At 49.3% G+C, this 21,329-nt stretch overlaps 1 non-coding gene across 1 annotated transcript; it reads right to left on the bottom strand.

Moving 5' to 3' along the window:
* Positions 1-20,742: 20,742 nt before the first annotated feature.
* Positions 20,743-20,880, bottom strand: LOC114809462. Its single transcript, XR_003757246.1, has one exon. It is a non-coding gene; the product is annotated as a small nucleolar RNA SNORA7 (small nucleolar RNA).
* Between the last annotated feature and the right edge of the window lie 449 nt (positions 20,881-21,329).

Here is a 21,329-nt window from a genome sequence, read left to right as displayed (position 1 = left end):
TCTCACAGTCAATCACTCACCCCACCTTCAAATGCTTATTGAAGGCACAACTCCTTCAAGAGGCCTTCCCCAGCTAGGCCCTCATTTCCTCTTCCCTCCCAAGGCTGGCAAGGCCGATGTGGGAGTCATCCACTGAGAGGGGTGGCCTCTGTAGCCTGTTCCCCTATCTCCTTTACAATTTTACATTTCCTCCTGCCTCTAGGGCATCTCCAGTGGCAAGAGCAAGGGCTCCCAGCTCTAATCCCAGCTCTGCCACAAACCTGTTGTGTGACCTCGGGAAAGTCATTTAGCTTCTCTGGGCTTCAGTTTCTTCATCTGCCAAGTGGGAATCCAATACAAACTCTCCCTTCTACTTAGACTGTGAGGTACATATGGGGCAGGGACTGCGTCCTTCCTGATTATCTTGTATCTACTCCAGCACTTAGATCAGTGCTTGACCCACAGTAAGCACTTGACATCATTATTAGTAGTAGTAGTATTGTTATTATCTCCATACAGATGTCCCGCTGGCATGTTGAGCTCAAATTGTCTAAAACCAAATTGCTCATCTTCCCTCCCAAGTCCTCTCCTCCACCTAACTTTTCCATCACAGTTAAAAATACCTCTTCTCTGTCTGCAAAGCCCACAGACCTAACTTTCTCTTTGATTACCCACCTCTTCCAACACTCACTTTATCTATCACTAAATCCTCTCTGCTTTTTCTCCAGAACATTTCAATCAATCGTATTTTCTGGATCCCCCACTTTCACTCCATCCAAAAGGTCACCATCCTGGTCCGGGCCCTTGTCATATCACCTCTGTCCAGTGTAAACCTCACCCTGCTGCCTAGTTCGTTTTCGTAAAATGCACGTGCTTCAACCACTCCTCAAAACCCTCCTTTGGTGGCCCATTCCTCTCTGCACTGAGAAGGAACTCCTGCCCACCGGCTTTAAAGCACTCAGTCAGCTCTCTCCCTCCTATTTAACCACTCTCTTCTCCCAGCTCACCCCAGCTTGCATTCTTCACTTCTCTCAAGAAAACTTGCCTCATTCTCATCTCCCCCACCTCTGACTCCTTGCTCACACTCATTCATTCATTCATTCATTCATTCATTCGTTCAATTAAATTTATTGAGCACTTACTGTGTCCAAAGCACCTTACTAAGCACTTCAAAAAGTAAAGTATAACAATAAACAGACACATTCCCTGCCTGCCAGGAGCTTACAATCTCCCACCCACCTGAAACTCCCTCCCGCTTCATATCCCCTTGACTACAGCTCTCCTCATCCTCAAAGCTCTTCTGAAATCCCACCTCCTCCACATGACTTTTCCCAACTGATTTTTCTCATCCTCAGAACGCACCCTCTGAACTAGCATCTCAGTGCTTTGGCCCCACCTTTACACTGACACACTGATCCTCACCCCATAACACTCCTAATCCCCCTTTAGACTGTTAGCTCTTTATGGGTAGGGAATGTGTCTGTTGTTGTTTTGAACTCTCCAAAGCATTTAGTACAGTGCTTTGCACACTGTAAGCACTCAATAAACATGATTGAATTAATTTGGCACACAGCAGTATACATACTCTATTTAAACACTCAATCACATAGTCATTTTTCCATTATCTTCCTCCTTTCTAATTTATTTTAAGTTCCTTGGGGGCAGAAATTGTGTTTTCTAAGTCTGTCATACTCACCTAAGTGCTTAGCACAGTGCTCACTGCTCAATACTCTGCACACAGTAGGTGCTCATGCTATTGATTGAGGCCTTATTAAAAGTCTTATTAAAAGCACATATCTTCCAAGAGGCCTTCCCCAATGAAGCCTACATTTCCCCTACTTTGACTCCCTTCTGTTTCACACTTGCACTTTTCATTCATTCATTCATTCATTCATTCATTCATTCATTCAATCATATTTATTGAGCACTACTGCATTCAGAGCATATACTAAGTGTCTTTGAATTTTTTATGCACCCTTCCCTCAGCTGCAAAGCATTTATGCACATATCTGTAATTTATTTATTGATATTAATGTGTCTCCTCCTCTAGACTGTAAGGCCTTGAATAGAAAGGAACCTGATTTACTTTCATTCATTCATTCAATAGTATGTATTGAGCGCTTACTATGTGCACAGCACTGTATTAAGCACTTGGAATGTACAATTTGGCAACAGATAGAGACAGTCCCTGCCCATTGACAGGCTTACTGTCTAATCGGGGGGAGACAGACAGACCAAAACAATAGCAATAAATAGAATCAAGGGGATGTACATCTCATTAACAAAATAAATAAGGAAATAAAAATATATACAAATGAGCGGATAAGCACAATGCTGAGGGGAGGGGAAGGTAGAGGGGGAGGAGCAGAGGGAAACGGGAGGAAAGGGGGCTTAGCTGAGGGGAGGTTGGGGGGCAGAGAGGTAACAGAGGGAGCGGAGGGAAAAGGGGAAGCTCAGTCTGGGAAGGCCTCTTGGAGGAGGTGAGCTTTAAGTAGAGTTTTGAAGAGGGGAAGAGAGTTAGTTTGGCGGAGGTGAGGAGGGAGGGCATTCCAGGACAGCGGGAGGACGTAGGCCAGGGGTCAACGGTGGGATAGGCGAGAACGGGGGACGGTGAGGAGGTGGGTGACAGAGGAGCGGAGCGTGCAGGGTGGGCAGTAGAAAGAGAGAAGGGAGGAGAGATAAGAGGGGGCAAGGTGATGGAGAGCCTTGAAGCCTAGAGTGAAAAGTTTTCGTTTCGTGTGGAGGTTGATAGATAGGCAACCACTGGATGTTTTTAAGAAAGGGAGTGACATGCCCAGAGCGCTTCTGCAGGAAGATGATCCGGGCAGCAGAATGAAGAATAGACTAGAGTGGGGAGAGACAGGATGAAGGGAGATCAGAGAGAAGGCTGACGCAACAATCCAGCCAGGATATTGTCCCAGGTGACCCTGGGGTACCGACCATCTCAAGGTCAAGGTCACGTGACCTCCTGAGCCAGCAGGCGCAACTCGGAAGTGAGGGTGGGACACCGCCCCCACAACCAAAACTGCCAGATTGACAGCCCAAGCTGGGAATACAGAAGGTGCCCCTCGCCCCCGTGCCAATCAAATTAGGAATGGAGGAGCGGGGAGGGCAGAGATTGGATAAACTGAGGCCGGAAGCTGGAATGGCCTAAGGGCACAGGTGATAAATACCTGCCGCCTCTAACCTTCTGTGCAGAGGAACTGGACTTGCAGCAGCTGACTGCAGGTCACCTCTATCCAAAGTGTGAGAAGGCTGCTCTGCCTGCACCAAGTGAGGAGCTGTAGGATGGGTGAGTGTCCTGTCCTGCTGAGAGCTAGTGGGGTTGGAAGCCAGTCGCTTCACCATGGGTATGTAACGTTTAAAATGGATTTGATGTCTAAGTGGGTGCCTCACCAGGGGAACGTGAACAGGGTGGGAGCTAGCCGCCTCACCAAGTGCGAGTAGCACATAAATTAATTTGATGTCTAAGTGGGTACCTCCCGAGTGGGACATGAACAGGGTGGGAGCTAGCCGCCTCACCAAGTGCCAGTAACCATAAGTGGGTAATGCATAACTGGGTTTAATGCATAACTGTTAACTGGGTGGGGTGAGCACATGGTGGGAGCCAGCCGCCTCACCGCATTGTGAATAAATCATAAATAGGCTCCGGTGTCCACCCACACGCGAGTAACATAGCAGTGTATTCCTCCCATTAGCCATTAGGGAAGCCCTAACACCGTATTCCTCCCAAAGGGGAAGCTTTAACACCATGTTTCCCCCAAAAGGGAGGGCCGATTGTTGTGTCTAAATAATTAATTAATTCAATTCGCCCCGCGGAATAAATTATATACAAAACTCAGATTTTTCCATTCCCAGCCTCTCTCTCTCTCTCTCTTGCGACGCCAATTCCGAAAGAACCTGTCCCCGACAACGGGTGACATAAATATGAGAGCCTGTACCAGTAAGATAGCCATTAAGGTGAAGAGGAAAGGGTGGATCTTGGCGATATTATAAAGGTGAGACCGGCAGGTCTTGGTGACAGATTGGATGTTTGGGTTGAATGAGAGAGCTGAGTCAAGGATGACACCAGGGTTGTGGGCTTGAGAGATGGGAAGGATGGTCGTGCCATCTAAAGTGACAGGGAAGTCAGGAAGAGGACAGGGCTTGGGAGGGAAGATAAGGAGCTTGGTTTTGGACATGTTGAGTTTTAGGTGGTGAGCAGACATCCAGGTAGAGACGCCCTGGAGGCAAGAGGAGATACGAGCCTGAAGTGTGGGGAGAGGACAGGGGCAGAGATGTAGATTTGAAGTAGATGTAGACGCAGAGATGTAGATGAAGTGAGGAGGATCATAGCTCGAGGTTTAGAGGCACTTACCTGCTTCTTGAAATCCTCGCGAGGGAGGAATGCCCCTGCCTCCCGCCCCTTGCTGCAGCTCAAGCCCACTGCCTCCTGTCTGGCCCTCAGGTCTGCTCTCCTGATGAACAAGATTTTATGTGAGAAACTGAGGCAGCCTAGTGCTCACCAGGCCAGGATTAAAAGCAGTAGCTGAGCCTTCTCGGACCTTCTCCACTGCGGTTGATGAAACATCTGGTAATTGTGGAGAAGCAGCGTGGCTCAGTGGAAAGAGCACGGGCTTTGGAGTCAGAGGTCATGGGTTCGAATCCAGGCTCTGCCACTTGTCAGCTGTGTGACTGTGGGCAAGTCATTTAACTTCTCTGTGCCTCAGTTACCTCATCTGTAAAATGGGGATTAAGATTGTGAGCCCCACGTGGGACAATTCCCTTGTGTCTACCCCAGCCCTTAGAACAGTGCTCGGCACATAGTAAGCGCTTAACAAATACCAACATTATTATTATTGTAGGCTCACATCTGCACATGTTCTCACCTTAACGTTCTCCACCATGGCGGAGAGAACTGACTTTCCTTCCCACCACTCAGGACCCCTGCTCCTGACATGTCTCGTGCATGCTGGGCTGTGGGGATAAAAGCTGCTGCTCTGCACTCTCAGCATCCCCACCTCTGGACAGTTAGCCACGCTGCCTCCCGGGCACTTGTGTCTGCTGTACTCCCCAAAGACTTTTGATATTCACCCCTCCCAGACCACGCTAATGTACATATTCCTATATTTTGATTTTTCCCCATCTGTAATGTATTTTTGTTTTTGTCTTCCCTAGTAGACTGTAATTGGGAACTGGTAAACCAGCCTTTGCATTCCTTTGCACCATCGAGGAGCCCCCGTCCCATCCTGTTTTTCACCACCCAGGAAGGAAAGAGAAAAGCACCTAGAACATGAGGTCTTCATAAAACCTCAGGAAGAGTGTTGGTTGCAGTAGTAGTTGCTGCAGCTAAGGGTGCATCCTGGATTCTGAGCCTTGAGCAACCTGAAATTCTCTTCCTCTAGTCACAGCATTCTCTTGCCTTTTGTCTTTATTATGTGTATATCGTATATTTGTCCTGGTATTTTATGCTGTTTTATTGTTTCTTTGCCCCCTGATGTGACTGTTTCCAGTCCTCCCTTCCCCACCTTTAGTTACAGACTGTGAGTGTCTCGAGGGACAGGATCTGTGTCTAATTTTCACCCGTGTACTCTTTCCCAAAGCTTAGCACAGTGGTCTGCACACAGTAAGCGCTCAATAAATGCCACTAACTGCTTAAGACTACAACTAATATTACTCCTAGTCTTTCTTGCCTTCTCCTTTTGTCACCTCTTGGACAAAGGCCTTGTTTGAGAAGTTGGTATTGTCTCTATCGCCACCCAGTGGACAAAATCGTTGTATAAAAGCTAGGATCGTCCACCAGGTGGCGAGAGAGAGGCCGAAGGCCTGGGTGAGAAGGCGGGATTGCCTCTCTATCGCCATCTTGCGAATAAAAGTTACTCCTGAGAAGCCGGGATGGCCTCTCAATCCCCAAGTGGTAGATAAAGACCTTGTACGGGAAGATCGTATGGCCTGTTTATCGCCACATGATGGACAAAGATCTTGTAAGAGAAATTGAACACCAGGGAGATTGGGTCTCTGGCTGAAGCGGGGATCATCAATGACACTCTTTTCTCTCCATCCAAACTGTTCTCATGTTAATCCAACCACTTATACTATCGCACCTTGGTTCCTGTATAAACCTCCTTGCTGACTTCCCTGCCTCCTATCTCTCCCATCTCCCTGATTCACTCTGCTGACTGGGTTATTTTTCTACAAAAATGTTCAATACATGTTTCCCACTACTTCAAAAACCTCGAGTGGTCGCCCATCCATCTTGATTGATTGATAATCAAGACTATTTATTGAACCTCTGTGCAGAGCAATGTACTAAGAGCTTGGGAGAGTATAATACAACAGAGTTGGTAGCCACATTTCCTGTCCAGACCAAGCTCACAATCCAGAGGGAGAGACAGACATTTATATAAATAAATTACAGAAATGTACATAAATGTTCCGGGGCTGTGGGAGGGGTGAATAATTAGAGGAAATCAGGGTGACCCAGAAGGGAGTGGGAAAAGGGGAAATGCGGGCATAGTTGTGGGGAGAGTAATTTTATGTTAGATATGAGGAAGGGGGGCGTTCCAGGCCAGAGGCAGGATATGGGCATGAGGTTAATGATGAGATGGATGCGATTGAGGTGTAGCTAGTAAGTAGGCATTAAAGGAGCAAAATGTGCACATTGGGTTTTGAAGGAGAACAGAGAGGAGAGGTAGCAGGGTATTTATTGAGCACTTAATAGGTGCAGAGCACTGTACTAAGCACTTGGTAGAGTACAATACAACAGACTATGCTCTGAGCCTCTCCCTGAACACCCAATCTAATCCCACTCAATCCTCTTGATGCTTGCTAAGAGGAGACAGACAAATTGCACTGCCCCTTGAAGGCCCAGGGGCCTTTTGACTCCTCTTTCCCCCTACAAAAGGCTCCTGCTTGGAAAATTAGGGCGGTTTGCATATGAAAGGGAAGACAGAGCATAGTTTGGTCAGGATTCTGTGAGTAGGGGCTGTGGCTCCTCCTTCTCTTGTTTTCCCCTCCCTCCCCAACCCTACCCCAGTGGGATGGAGGAAACTGGTAGCTATTCAGCTGATTTTATTGCTGCTGGTCAGTTGGGTGGTCTATGGGGCTTGCTTGGAGCAAGGAGAGGGTGCTGGGGAGAAAGAGTGCTGGCTGGAGGGGCGGTATTGACTGCAGAGGGTCAGAAATGATTTCAATGGATGTTGAGCTGTGGGTGACTTAGGCCAGGAGGGACATGGTTGTGCTGAGGGTAGGGCATAGAGGTCAGAGACTGGAGAGGGGCTCGGACAGTTGGGGAGGCTGGGGTGGTATTGGGTTTTTTATGCTTCTGATAGTGCTGCTGGGTGGGTGGTGTTTGGGGTTGGGTCCGAGGAAGGAGGTGCTGGATGGAGGCTATACTAGTGACTGTATTTATTAATTCATTCATTCATTCAATAGTATTTATTGAGCGCTTACTATGTGCAGAGCACTGTACTAAGCGCTTGGAATGAACAAGTCGGCAACAGATAGAGACAGGCCCTGCCATTTGACGGGCTTACAGTCTAATCGGGGGAGATGGACAGACAAGAACAATGGCAATAAATAGAGTCAAGGGGAAGAACATCTCGTAAAAACAATGGCAACTAAATAGAATCAAGGCGATGTACAATTCATTAACAAAATAAATAGGGTAATGGAAATATATACAGTTGAGCTGACGAGTACAGTGCTGTGGGGATGGGAAGGGAGAGGTGGAGGAGCAGAGGGAAAAGGGGAAAAAGAGGGTTTAGCTGCGGAGAGGTAAAGGGGGGGTGGCAGAGGGAGTAGAGGGAGAAGAGGAGCTCAGTCTGGGAAGGCCTCTTGGAGGAGGTGAGTTTTAAGTAGGGTTTTGAAGAGGGGAAGAGAATCGGTTTGGCGGAGGTGAGGAGGGAGGGCGTTCCAGGACCGTGGGAGGACGTGGCCCAGGGGTCGACGGCGGGATAGGCGAGACCGAGGGACGGTGAGGAGGTGGGCGGCAGAGGAGCGGAGCGTGCGGGGTGGGTGGTAGAAAGAGAGGAGGGAGGAGAGGTAGGAAGGGGCAAGGTGATGTAGAGCCTTGAAGCCTAGAGTGAGGAGTTTTTATTTGGAGCGGAGGTTGATAGGCAACCACTGGAGTTGTTTAAGAAGGGGGGTGACATGCCCAGATCGTTTCTGCGGGAAGATGAGCCGGGCAGCGGAGTGAAGAATAGACTGGAGCGGGGCGAGAGAGGAGGATGGGAGGTCAGAGAGAAGGCTGACACAGTAGTCTAGTCGGGATATAACGAGAGCCCGTAGCAGTAAGGTAGCCGTTTGGGTGGAGAGGAAAGGGCGGATCTTGGCGATATTGTAGAGGTGAAACTGGCAGGTCTTGGTAACGGATAGGATGTGTGGGGTGAACGAGAGAGACGAGTCAAGGATGACACCGAGATCGTGGGCCCGAGAGACGGGAAGGATGGTCGTGCCATCCACGGTGATAGAGAAGTCTGGGAGAGGACCGGGTTTGGGAGGGAAGATGAGGAGCTCAGTCTTGCTCATGTTGAGTTTTAGGTGGCAGGCTGACATCCAGGTGGAGACGTCCCGGAGGCAGGAAGAGATGCGAGCCTGAAGGGAGGGGGAGAGGACAGGGGCAGAGATGTAGATCTGTGTGTCATCTGCGTAGAGATGGTAGTCAAAGCCGTGAGAGCGAATGAGTTCACCGAGGGAGTGAGTGTAAATGGAGAACAGAAGAGGGCCAAGAACTGACCCTTGAGGAACTCCAACGGTTAAAGGATGGGAGGGGGAGGAGGCTCCAGCGAAGGAGACCGAGAATGACCGGCCAGAGAGGTAAGAGGAGAACCAGGAGAGGACGGAGTCCATGAAGCCAAGGTGAGATAAGGTATGGAGGAGGAGGGGATGGTCGACAGTGTCAAAGGCAGCAGAGAGGTCAAGGAGGATTAGAATGGAGTAGGAGCCATTGGATTTGGCAAGAAGGAGGTCACGGGTGACCTTAGAGAGAGCAGTCTCGGTAGAGTGGAGGGGACGGAAGCCAGATTGGAGGGGGTCTAGGAGAGAATGGGAGTTAAGGAATTCTAAGCATCGATTGTAGACGACCCGTTCTAGGATTTTGGAAAGGAAGGGTAGTAGGGAGATAGGGTGATAACTGGAGGGGGAAGTGGGGTTGAGAGCGGGTTTTTTTAGGATGGGGGAGACGTGGGCATGTTTGAAGGCAGTGGGGAAGGAGCCCTTGGAGATCGAGTGGTTAAAAATAGAAGTTAAGGAAGGTAGGAGGGCAGGGGCGATGGTTTTAATAAGGTGAGAGGGAATGGGGTCCGAGGCGCAGGTGGAGGGGGTGGCATTTGCGAGGAGGGAGGAGATCTCCTCTGAGGATACTGCAGGGAAGGATGGGAAAGTAGGGGAGAGGGTCGGTGGGGGGGAGGGGAGAGGCGGAGGGGTGACTTTGGGGAGCTCAGACCTGATCGTGTTGATTTTCGTGAGGAAATAGGTGGCCAGATCATTGGGGGTGAGAGATGGGGGAGGGGGAGGAACGGGGGCCTAAGGAGAGAGTTAAAGGTCCGGAACAATAGGCGAGGGAGACGGGCATGGGTGTCGATGAGGGAGGATTACTGTGTGCAGAGCACTGTACTAAGCATTGGGAATTAGACACGGACCCTTTTCCTTGAGGGGTTAACAATCTACCAATATAAGTGGGGGAGAAAGCTGGAGATGAAACAATGAAAGAAAAAGACATTAAAGCAACATAAGGGACATGGACAAACTCATTCATTCATTCAATCCTATTTATTGAACACTTACTATGTGCAGAGCACTGTACTAAACTCTTGGAATAGACAATTCGGCAACAGAGACAATCCCTGCCCAATAACAGGCTCACAGTCTAAACGGAGGAGACAGACAACAAAACAAGTAGTCAGGTATCAATACCATCAAGATAAATAGAATCATAGATATATACACATCATTAATAAAATAAATAGAGTAATAAATAATATATACAAATAGACAGAAGTGCTGTGGGAGGGGAAGGGGGAAGAGCAGAGGGAAGGAGTAGAGGCAATGGGGAGGAGAGAAGGGGCAGAAGGAAAGGGAGGGCTCAGTCTGGGAAGGCCTCCTAGAGGAGGTGAGCTCTCAGTAGGGCCTTGAAGAGGGGAAGAAAGTTTGGCAGATGTGAGGAGGTAGTAGGGCATTCCAGGTCAGTGATAGGATGTGGGCCAGGGGTCGACAGTGGGACAGGAGAGAACGGGGGACCGTGAGGAGGATAACGGCAGAAGAGCGGAGTGTACGGGGTGGGCTGTAGGAGAAAAGGGAGGTGAGGTAGGAGGGGGTAAGGTGATGGAGAGCTTTGAAGTTAAGAGTGAGGAGTTTTTGTTTCATGCGAAGGCTGATAGGCAACCACTGGAGGTTTTTGAGGAGGGGAGTGACATCCTCAGAGTGTTTCTGTGGAAAGATAATCCAGGCAGTGGAATGAAGAATAGAATGGAGCGGGGAGAGACAGGAGGATGGGAGATCAGAGAGGAGGCTGATGCAATAATCCCATCGGGATAATAATAATACTAATGTTGGTATTTGTTAAGTGCTTACTATGTGCCGAGCACTGTTCTAAGCGCTGGGGTAGACATAGGGGAAACAGCTTGTCCCACGTGGGGCTCACAGTCTTAATCCCCATTTTACAGATGAGGGAACTGAGGCACAGAGAAGTTAAGTGACTTGCCCACAGTCACACAGCCGACAAGTGGCAGAGCACCACTTATGAGAGCTTATACTAGCAAGGTAGCAGTTTGGATAGAGAGGAATGGGCCGCTCTTGGCGATGTTGTAAAGGTGAGAGGGGCAGGTTTTGGTGAAGGATTGGGTTTGTGGGATGAATGAGAGAGCAGACTCAAGGATGACACCAAGGTTGCAGGTCTGTGAGACGGGAAGAATGCTAGTGCCGTCCACAGTGAAGGGGAAGTCAGGGAGGCGACGGGGTTTGGGAGGGAAGATAAGGAGCTCAGTCTTGGACAAATGCACCTACAGAAAATTAAAAAGTAAAGTCAGCAAGGAGTTGTGGCAAGAGGAACAGAATGTCAGGCTCCTTATGATTCAGAGTCCACGGCACCCCCAAAGCCACAGCAAGGGCTACTGGAGTCGCCAGCCTTCCAGAGGTTGTACGAGGCTGCAGGTTCTCTTTCCCCCCAGGATGGTGAAAGGCAGGATGGGAGAGGGTGTTTTTGATGGTGTGGAGATGGTGTCAGTTCTCAGGGAGACAGGTTGGCCAGAGCACAGAGCATGCTGGGAACAGGGAGTTCGCTTGGCTGTAGTGGTTGGCAGTGGCAGTGAGGTGGGAGGAGATGGATGAGAGCACACAGGGAGGTTGAGCTACAGTACCTGGATATTTCCCTCAGCGTCAGGCTGAACAGAGTCTGAGAAGCTCAGTAGTAGTAGCAGCAGCTCTTAGATGCACAAAGCATGTGGTGCTCTTCTCTCAGAAGGGGGGCAGGTGGTTTGGACATCCATGGCAGTGAGGGGGGGCAGTGATATGAAAGGCTGTGATTACCAGATATGCTGCAGTGTGAAGAGGTTTGTGAATCCATTTTTAGCTTTATTTTAAGATCCACTAAAGGCATTTTTGGGGATGGCAGTACCTGGATGGGAGAGGGTAAGAACCAACTCGTTGATGTATTAACGTTGATATTTTGATAGAGTGACAGATACAGGGGACTTCTATTCCCACTCACCCTACCCTGTGAAACATCCTGGGGGCTCAGGGTGGGACAGGAGAGGGTGAACCTGGCATGGGGGCGACTGTTGGACCTGGGGTTAGCATTCCCGGCCAGAGGGGCATGGGGGCTGGAACGGATGGTACCTTACTGAGAAGTAGTGTGGCTCATTGGAAAGAGCACAGGCTTAGAAGTCAGAGGTCATGGGTTCTAATCCCGGCTCTGCCAACTGTCAGTTGTGTGACTTTAGGCAAGTCACTTAACTTCTCGGTGCCTCGGTTACTTCATCTGTAAAATGGGGATTAATAATAATAATGGTATTTGTTAAGTGCTTACTATGTGCAAAGCACTGTTCTAAGCGCTGGGTGGATACAAGGTAAACAGGTTGTCCCACGTGGGGCTCACAGTCTTCATCTCCATTTTACAGATGAGGGAACTGAGGCACAGAGAAGTTAAGTGACTTGCCCACAGTCACACAGCTGGCCAGCGGGAGATCCGGAATTCGAACCCATGACCTCTGACTCTCAAGCCCAGGCTCTTTCTACTGAGCCACGCTGCTTCTCGGATTAAGACTGTGCGCCTCACATGGGCCAGCCTGATTACCTTATACCTACCCCAGCGCTTAGAACAGTGATCAGCACATAGTAAGCACTTAACAAATACCAACATTATTATTATTATTGTTACCAGTGGGTACTGTGAGGCCTCTCTGGGTGACTCTTCTTCTTCCACACCCATTTCCAAGTCCTTCCCAGTGGACTGAGGTCACCGAGGGCAGGGCATAGCTTCTTCTCTCCATCCTGAGAGTTCAGTGCAGAGTCTGTACTCAGTGGGGCCTGGCCCTAGTGTCGGTGGGGCTGCTCTGGCAGCTGCTGCTGCATTGCTCAGACTGTCGCCCGTGACACTGCGATGATCAGAGCAGAGGACCGAGGAGGCTCTCTCTCCCTCTTCTCCACTCTCTTTTCCCACTTCTCCTCAGCTCACACACTCCATTCCTTCCCAGATAACCTCCTCTCTGTTCCTTGCTCTCCCCATCTCCCAGTCCACCTCCCTCACTAGCCTCCAGCTTCCAAGGTCCATCCTATAATTACGTTTAGCATTTGAACACACTCTTGACTTCAATTAACTTGCTCATTTTCATTTGTTCTTCGAGACTTTTCCTCTCAACAGCTGGGATATGTTTGTGCCTGGTCTCTCTGTCACTTCTCCCCTCCCCAGATGACACTGAAGCTTCTTGTGGGCAGGGACCAAGTCTGCCTCAGACGGCTTCCTATTATATCCTTGTTCTTCCTCCTCCCAATATTCATAAATAACTCTTATCTCTGCCCTGCCCTTTAAGCTGCAAGTGTCCTTCCCAGGTGCTTAACACAGTGCTGCACAGAGTGATAGCATTGATGATAAACTGTAGTCTCCCAGGAGCCCAGCACAGTGTTTAGTACCCAGTAAATACTGCTGATTGTTTGAAGCTCAGTCCTCTCCTCACATGTTTCAGGAACACCAAGCTTGTGTTCTGGCACCTGTCCTGTAAATTTCTGGATGATCAATCAATCAGTAGCATTGATTAGGCCCTTACTGTGTGCAGAACACTGTACTAAGCACTTGGGGGAGGTAGGTAAGTTGTCAAACAGTTAAATGCAGTAGTCAAGGTAGGATATGGTATGTGCTTGGATGAGTGTAGTAGCAGTTTGGAAGGAGAGGATAGGATGGATTTTAGTGATGTTATTAAGGTAGAACCAGCAGGATTGGTGACTGAGTGAATCTGTGGGTTGAATGAGAGAGAGGAGTTGAGGATAAATGCCAAGGTTATGGGGCTTGTGAGACAATGAAGATGGGGGCTTTGTCTCAGTGATGGGAAGGATTTGGGTGGAAAGGTGAAAAGTTATGTTTTGGACATGTCAAGTTAGAGGAATCGGCTGGACACCCAAGTAGAGATGTCCTGAAGGCAGGATAAAATGTTAGGCTGAAGAAAAGGAGAAAGGTCAGAGCTGGAGATTTGGGAATTATTTGAATAGAGATAGTAGCTTCTAGTCTGTGAGCCCATTGTTGGGTAGGGATTGTCTTTACCTGTTACCGAATTGTACTTTCCAAGTGCTTAGTACAGTGCTCTGCACACAGTAAGAGCCCAATAAATACGATTGAATGAATGAATGGGAATAAATCAGTTCTCCAAGTGAGGGGGTGTAGATGGAGAATAAAAGGGGACTCAGATCTGAGCTTTAACGGACTCCCACAGTTAGTGGGTGGGAGACAGTGAAGGAGCCTATGAAAGAGACTGAGAAAGAGATGAGAAAGGAGAACCAAGAGAGGCCAGTAACAAGAATAACAACAATAACCACACCAATGATAATGATATTACATGTCTTCAGAGCCTGCTCATTCCCTACCTTGAAGACCTTCATGGCCTGCTCCCTCCTTCCCTTCTAGGTCTTCAGGGCCTTCTCCCTCCCTAGCAGTTTGTCAGGGCCTGCATATACCCCATCTCTAGTAGTTCTTGATGGCCTGCTCACTCCCTCCCTTTCAGGTCTTCAGGGCCAGTTCAATCTATCCCCTTTCAGGTCTTCAGGACCTGCTCACTCCCTCCCTTGCAGGTCTTCATGGTCTGTTTATTCTCTCCCTTGCAGGTCTTAATGGCCTGCTCACTCCATCCCCTGCAGGTCTTCAAGGCCAGCTCATTCCCTCCCTTCTAGGTTTGGGGCCTGCTCCCTCCCTCCCTTACAAGGTCTTCATGGCCTGTTTTTTCCCTCCCTTTCAGGTCTTCAGGGCCTGCTCATGCCCTCCCTTGTAGCTCTTCGTGGCCTGTTTATTTCCTCCCTTGCAGGTATTCAGGGCCTGCTCCCTCCCTCCCTGTAGATCTTCATGGCCTGCTCACTCTCTCCCATACAGGTCTTTGTGGCCAGTTTATTACCTCCCTTACATGATCCTATGAGCCTGGTAACTCTCTCCCTTGCCAGGTCTTCATGGCCTCTTCTGTTCTCCATTTACACTCACTCCCTCGGTGAACTCATTCGCTCTCACGGCTTTGACTACCATCTCTACGCAGATGACACACAGATCTACAACTCCGCCCCTGTCCTCTCCCCCTCCCTTCAGGCTCGCATCTCCTCCTGCCTCCAGGACGTCTCCACCTGGATGTCGGCCCGCCACCTAAAACTCAACATGAGCAAGACTGAGCTCCTCATCTTCCCTCCCAAGCCTGGTCCTCTCCCAGACTTCCCTATCACCGTGGATGGTACGACCATCTTTCCCATCTCTCGGGCCCGCAATCTCGGTGTCATCCTTGACTCGTCTCTCTCGTTCACCCCACACATCCTATCCGTTACCAAGACCTGCCAGTTTCACCTCTACAATATCGCCAAGATCCGCCCTTTCCTCTCCACCCAAACGGCTACCTTACTGCTACAGGCTCTCGTTATATCCCGACTAGACTACTGTGTCAGCCTTCTCTCTGACCTCCCTTCCTCCTCTCTCGCCCCGCTCCGGTCTATTCTTCACTCCGCTGCCCGGCTCATCTTCCTGCAGAAACGATCTGGGCATGTCACTCCCCTTCTTAAACAACTCCAGGGGTTGCCTATCAACCTCCGCTCCAAACAAAAACTCCTCACTCTAGGCTTCAAGGCTCTACATCACCTTGCCCCTTCCTACCTCTCCTCCCTTCTCTCTTTCTACCGCCCACCGCGCACGCTCCGCTCCTCTGCCGCCCACCTCCTCACCGTCCCTCGGTCTCGCCTATCCTGCCGTCGACCCCTGGGCCACGTCCTCCCACGGTCCTAGAACGCCCTCCCTCCTCACCTCCGCCAAACTGATTCTCTTCCCCTCTTCAAAACCCTACTTAAAACTCACCTCCTCCAAGAGGCCTTCCCAGACTGAGCTCCTCTTCTCCCTCTACTCCCTCTGCCACCCCCCCTTTACCTCTCCGCAGCTAAACGCTCTTTTCCCCCTTTCCCTCTGCTCCTCCACCTCTCCCTTCCCATCCCCACAGCACTGTACTCGTCCGCTCAACTGTATATATTTCCATTACCCTGTTTATTTTGTTAATGAATTGTACATCGCCTTGATTCTATTTAGTTGCCATTGTTTTTACGAGATGTTCTTCCCCTTGACTCTATTTATTGCCATTGTTCTCATCTGTCCGTGTCCCCCGATTAGACTGTAAGCCTGTCAAACGGCAGGGACTGTCTCTATCTGTTGCCGACTTGTTCATCCCAAGTGCTTAGTACAGTGCTCTGCACATAGTAAGCGCTCAATAAATACTATTGAATGAATGAATGAATAAATAATAAATTGTGGTATTTGTTAAGCGCATATTGTGTGCCAAGAAGTGTATAAGCACTGGGGTAAATACAAGACAGTCAGAGCTTACAGTCTAGAGAGGAAGATAGACACTTATGTAAATTGAAAAATCACAGATATGTACAAAAGTGCTGTGGGTCTGAGGGTATGGTGGTTAAGCGTGTAAATCCAAGTGCAAAGGCGACACAAAATAAAAGGTTGCTGATCCAAACAAATCTATCAGCCAGTAGTATTTATTGAGTACCTTATGAGGTCCGAGGACTGTACCAAGAAATTGAGAGAGTACAATAAAATTGGTAGACATGATCCTTGCTTTCGAGGGACTTACAAACTTGTTGGGGAAGCCTACATAAAAATTGATTTCAGATAGGAGGAAGTTATAGAGTATAACCTCGGGTTCACAAAAAATGCTTTGGGATGGAATATGTACGTTAGTGTTGAAATAGCACTGAAATGTTTGGTGGGGAAGAGGGATTCATCAAGAAATGCCCCCTAGATGAGATGTAATTTGAGTAGGGTTGGAAGATGGGCAGAGCAGTGGTCTGAGAGATATATGGAGGAGTGAGGGTGTGAGCAAGGGATTAGCAGTGGGAGAGATGAGAATGTGATCTATAAGAAGGTTGGCTGGAGAAGAATAGAGCGAATAAGTGGGATAAATTGGAAGAACAAAGGTAAAGTAAGAGGGAAACATGACTCTCTGGGGAAATGAGAGAGGTGTGGACTGGAGAAGCTGGAGGGAGAAGAGCAAAGCTGCTCTTGCTGTGGCTGAGCTAAAATATGGCAGGTGTTGGAATGGGAGGGGGAAGGAGTGGTTAGGGGAAATATTGTGGTGGGAAGTCCTGCACGATTTAATGAGAGAGAATGTGGGAGTGGAGAAATGATGAGAAGCCAAGGATGATACTGTGCCTGAGCTGAGAGGCCCCAGGCTGTCACCCACTAAGGGTCGGGGGCTCCAGCCCTGAGCCAGTAGCAGGATGAGGAGTCCAGTGAGCAGCAGCAGCAGGGTCAGATGGCCAGAGACCACCATGCTGGATGCTGTGTGAAGAGATGGGGGAAAGAGTTACACTGGGGGCCACAGGGGCCCTCCCCGCCCTCCCCCGCCCTGATGTTGTCTCCAAACCCGAAATATGGGACCTTGGGAGGAAGGGATTCTTCCCTGCAGGGCTCAATCCGTCTCTGCACTGCACTCCACCACCCCATGCTCCGGGCCACAGCGAGGTTCCTAATAGCCCAGGCAGAATCCTGAAGCCTCACAGACATAAGGATGGTCAGTGCCTGGGCAGTCTCTCTGAACATGACCACTGGGCTCCTCCCCTCACTGACTGCCCAGGATAGGAGGTGGAGGGGAGGGGCAGAGCAGAGAGGTGACCGTCTGCTGGTTAGCCAGCAGGGTAACCAGGATCCAGGGCTGCAGCCAGAGGCACGAATGGGAGATGAGATGGCCCCTCACCTGAACTGTAAGCGGAAATTTTCTGAACTGAAACAAAAAGAGAATAGAAGATCAGTCACCGCCTGCCTGCCCTGGGGAACTTCCCTGCCTTGGCATTCCCCTCTCCCACACCCCCCCCCCCCGACCAAAACACTATAGCATCACCCTATCTGACCACACTCCTGTGTTCCTGTGTTTCTTTTTTATTTCAAAAATAAAAAAACTGGTCTCCCTCCAGTCCAGGTTCCTCAGTGTGCACAGGCTTGAGAGTCAGGAACCTCGGGAGGGAAGAGTGGGGATGGGAGACGAGATGGCCCCTCACCTGAACTGCAAATGGCATTTTTCTCATCTGAAACACAAAGAGAATAGACGGTCAGTCCCCTCCTGCCTGCTCTGGCTTCTCCTCACCTCTCACGGCCCTCTGGAGTCCACTCCAACAGGCAAGGATAATTCCAGGGTTACGGGCTTATGAAACAGGAAGGCTGCTGGTCCCAACTACAGTGATGAGAAAGTCACGGAGAGGATAGGATTCGAGAGGGATGATAAAAAGTTCCATTTTAGACAAATTAAGTTTGAGGTGATGGGAGGACATCCAAGTAGAGATGTCTTGAAGGCAGGAGGAAATGTGAGATTGAAGAGAGGGAGAGAGATCAGGGCCAGTGATGTGGAAGTTGAAGCCATGTAGGCGAATGAGTTCTCCAAGGGAGTGGGTGTGGATGGAGAAGAGAAGGGGACCCAGAACTGAATCTTAAGGAACACCAACAGTTAGAAGGTGGGAGGGAGAGAAGCCGACTAAAGAAACTGAGAATGAGAGGCCAGAGAGATAGGAGGAGAACCAGGAGAGAACAGTGTCTGTGAAGAAAAGGTTGGTTAAAGTTTCCAGGAGAAGGCAGCTGAGAGGTTGAGGAGGATTAGGAGGGAGTACAGGTTGCTGCATTTGGCAAGAAGATCATTTGGTAACCTTTGAGAAGGCGGCTTCTGTAGAGAGAAGGGGACCAAAGCCAGGTTGGAGGAGCTCAAGAAGAGAGGTGGAGGGGAGGAACTTGAGACAGCAAGTGTAGACAGCTCACTCCAGGAATTTGAAGAGGATAACTGAAAGAGGAGCCGTGGGGTCAAGGAAGGGTAAAAATGTATAAATAAATTTGGTTTGTAATAAGAGAGGGTTAGTCAGGAAAGAGGTTTTTTTTAAACATTTTGAATTAGAGAGAAGACACCAGAAAGGACTCCCATCCCCTCACCCCAGGAATTCCCTTCAAGGACTAACCCAAGAGTATTCAACTCACATCCTTCGTAGGCACAATTGAAACAAGCTAAAGTCTTCCTTGAGTCAAGGATGTAGTGGCCTCTCTTTTTCCCTGGAGTGATGTTGAAGACTTCATTCACAGGGATCAGCACCTCCTGTTGATGTTCATAATAGGAGAATTTTTGAATATCCACCCCCAAGCAGGCACGGATGGTGTAGAAGGTGCTATTACCGAAATTTTCACTTATTGAACGTTTCCAGGACGTGGAGCTGAACTGCCCAAAGCGGAGGGGGCCAGTCCCGTGGTGAGTAAACTTGACATTAGAGCCCCGATAAAGCTGAGTGGTGCAGTTGACCTTTGGCAGGAGCTGCAGGGCCCTGGTCAGGTAATAGTGGACGGCTTTATACCGAAAATTATTCTTGTAGTACTCCAGAGACATCCCACTTGTCCTCACAGCCCGGTTGAAGTCTAGATAAAAGCAATGATCAGTGTACATCACGACCGCTATGCCGTATTCATCTCTGAAGCCCGAGGGAAGGGGAGACACTTTATCCTTGATCTCTTCCTGCCACTTGGTCTGTGCTTTGGCCCATGAGACAAGGAGGACTCGGTTGCTTCTCTTTTCATCCTCCAGGAGTTGTGGGGCTTCAGAATCCATTTTGTTTTCACATCCTTCATACTGGTCATCAAAAGCATCATACTCCATGGTCATCTCTTTCCTGTTGCTTTCCACCTGGACAGAGAGGATTATGGGGCTTGCACCGGCAAAGAGACAGGAGCCTGTGGGCACCAAGTCTAGACCCTTCCTCTCCCCCAAGGTCAGAGATGGAGCAGGGGCAGGGACCTGGGGTGCGGGCTGGATAAGGATGTCCAATCCACGATGGTCCCATTCAGGGCCTGGGCTGGAGTGGGGGAAGCACTTTAAGGCCTCCAGGGAGAAAAAGGAATCAGAATCTGGGTTGATTTAATGAAAATAAGACCAAAAACCTGGGACTAGATAGAAAGGACACATAATGTAAATCAATCAGTGACTAATAAATCAAAGCAGCGTGGCTCAGTGGAAAGAGCCCGGGCTTTGGAGTCAGAGGTCATGGGTTCGAATCCCGGCTCTGCCACTTGTCAGCTGCGTGACTGTGGGCAAGTCACTTCACTTCTCTGGGCCTCAGTTACCTCATCTGTAAAATAGGAATGAAGACTGTGAGCCCCACGTGACACAACCTGATTCCCCTGTGCCTACCCCAGTGCTTAGAACAGTGCTTGGCACATAGTAAGCGCTTAACGAATACCAACATTATTATAAACTGTTCTATACATGAGTGTTGAGGTGGATAAGAGGGTGGTGGCTCCATCTGGGAGGGCTTCTTGGAGGAGGCGACTTTTCAGGAAGGTCTAGAATTGGGGAGGGATGTGGTTTAGTGGATTTGAGCAAGGATGGAGTTTCAGGGAGCAAGGGGATGGGGGAGGTAAGTGAGCACAACATGTTAGAGATAAGCAAGGGACAGGAAGAAAGCTTGTGTGGGAAGGGAAAATAGCTCAGGAGTGGGGGAAAGGATTGAAGACACAGGATGGGCAATGTCACTGGCCCCACCCTGGTCCACTCTGCACACTCTTGATGCCCTTCGTGCTTCCTGGATCCATGTCATCTTTGGAGAATGGCTGAAGGTGGAGAGTAATGTGATAGGGGCTGGTGCACCACATTTCCTGAGAGCAGTGCCCTGGATCCAAACATACCTCGTGCCAATGAATTCAAGTTCCAGGAGACCAGAGAGAACCACAGCTTTGGAAAGATCATTCTGGGAGCAAGGATTCCAGGGTGGGGGGGTTGGGAAGGAATGCTTCGGGGAGCGGCGTGGCCTAGTGGACAGAGCATAGGTCCAAGAGACAGGAGATCAGGATTCTAATCCTGGTTCTGCCAGTTGCTTGCTATGTGACCTTAGGCAAGTCTCTTCACTCTTCAGTGCCTCAGTTCTTGTCTTATGCCGTCAAGTCATTTCCGACCCATAGCGACAGCATAGGCACATGTGTCCCAGAACACCCTCATCTCCATCTGCAATCATTCTGGTAGTGGATGTTTTACCAAGAGTTTTCTTGGTAAAAATACAGAAGTGATTCACCAGCATGGGTGAGTTTTGACTTGTAGCAGATTGCCTTCCTCTTGCTAGCCACTGCCCAAGCTAGGAATGGAATGCGTAGGTCTCTGCTTGACTCTCCCTTCCATAGACGAGACTGGTAGAGTACTGGAAACTCTCCAAGTTCGGCCCTGAGAGGGATGCCTCACTTACCTCATCTATAAAATGGGGATTCAATGCCTGTTGTCCCTCCTGTAAGCCCCATGTGGAACAACGACTGTGTCCAATCTGATTAACTCGAATCTACCCCAGCACTTAGAACAATGCTTGGATTCTAGTTAGCTCTTATCAAATATAATAACAATAATAATGATGATGATGATGCTAATAATGTTAACTTTACCAGAAGTTCCAGGACTTCAGTGCATTTTCCTGTTTCCATATCCCTCTCTCTTTCCTTTACAGCACAGCTCCAGTCTACCACCCCTGGGAAGTCTTCCTTGACTAAGCTCACCCACTCTGCAACTTGCCATCCTATCCCTGGCTTTCACCTCCATTCATTCATTCAATAATATTTACTGAGCACTTACTATGTGCAGATCACTGTACTAAGCGCTTGGAATGTACAATTTGGCAACAGATAGAGACAA

The sequence above is a fragment of the Ornithorhynchus anatinus genome, chromosome 2 (assembly GCF_004115215.2).
Source record: "Ornithorhynchus anatinus isolate Pmale09 chromosome 2, mOrnAna1.pri.v4, whole genome shotgun sequence".
Taxonomy (NCBI): Eukaryota; Metazoa; Chordata; class Mammalia; order Monotremata; family Ornithorhynchidae; genus Ornithorhynchus; species Ornithorhynchus anatinus.
The sequence above is the reverse complement of the archived record's forward strand: the minus strand, read 5'-3'. Positions and strand labels throughout refer to the sequence as shown.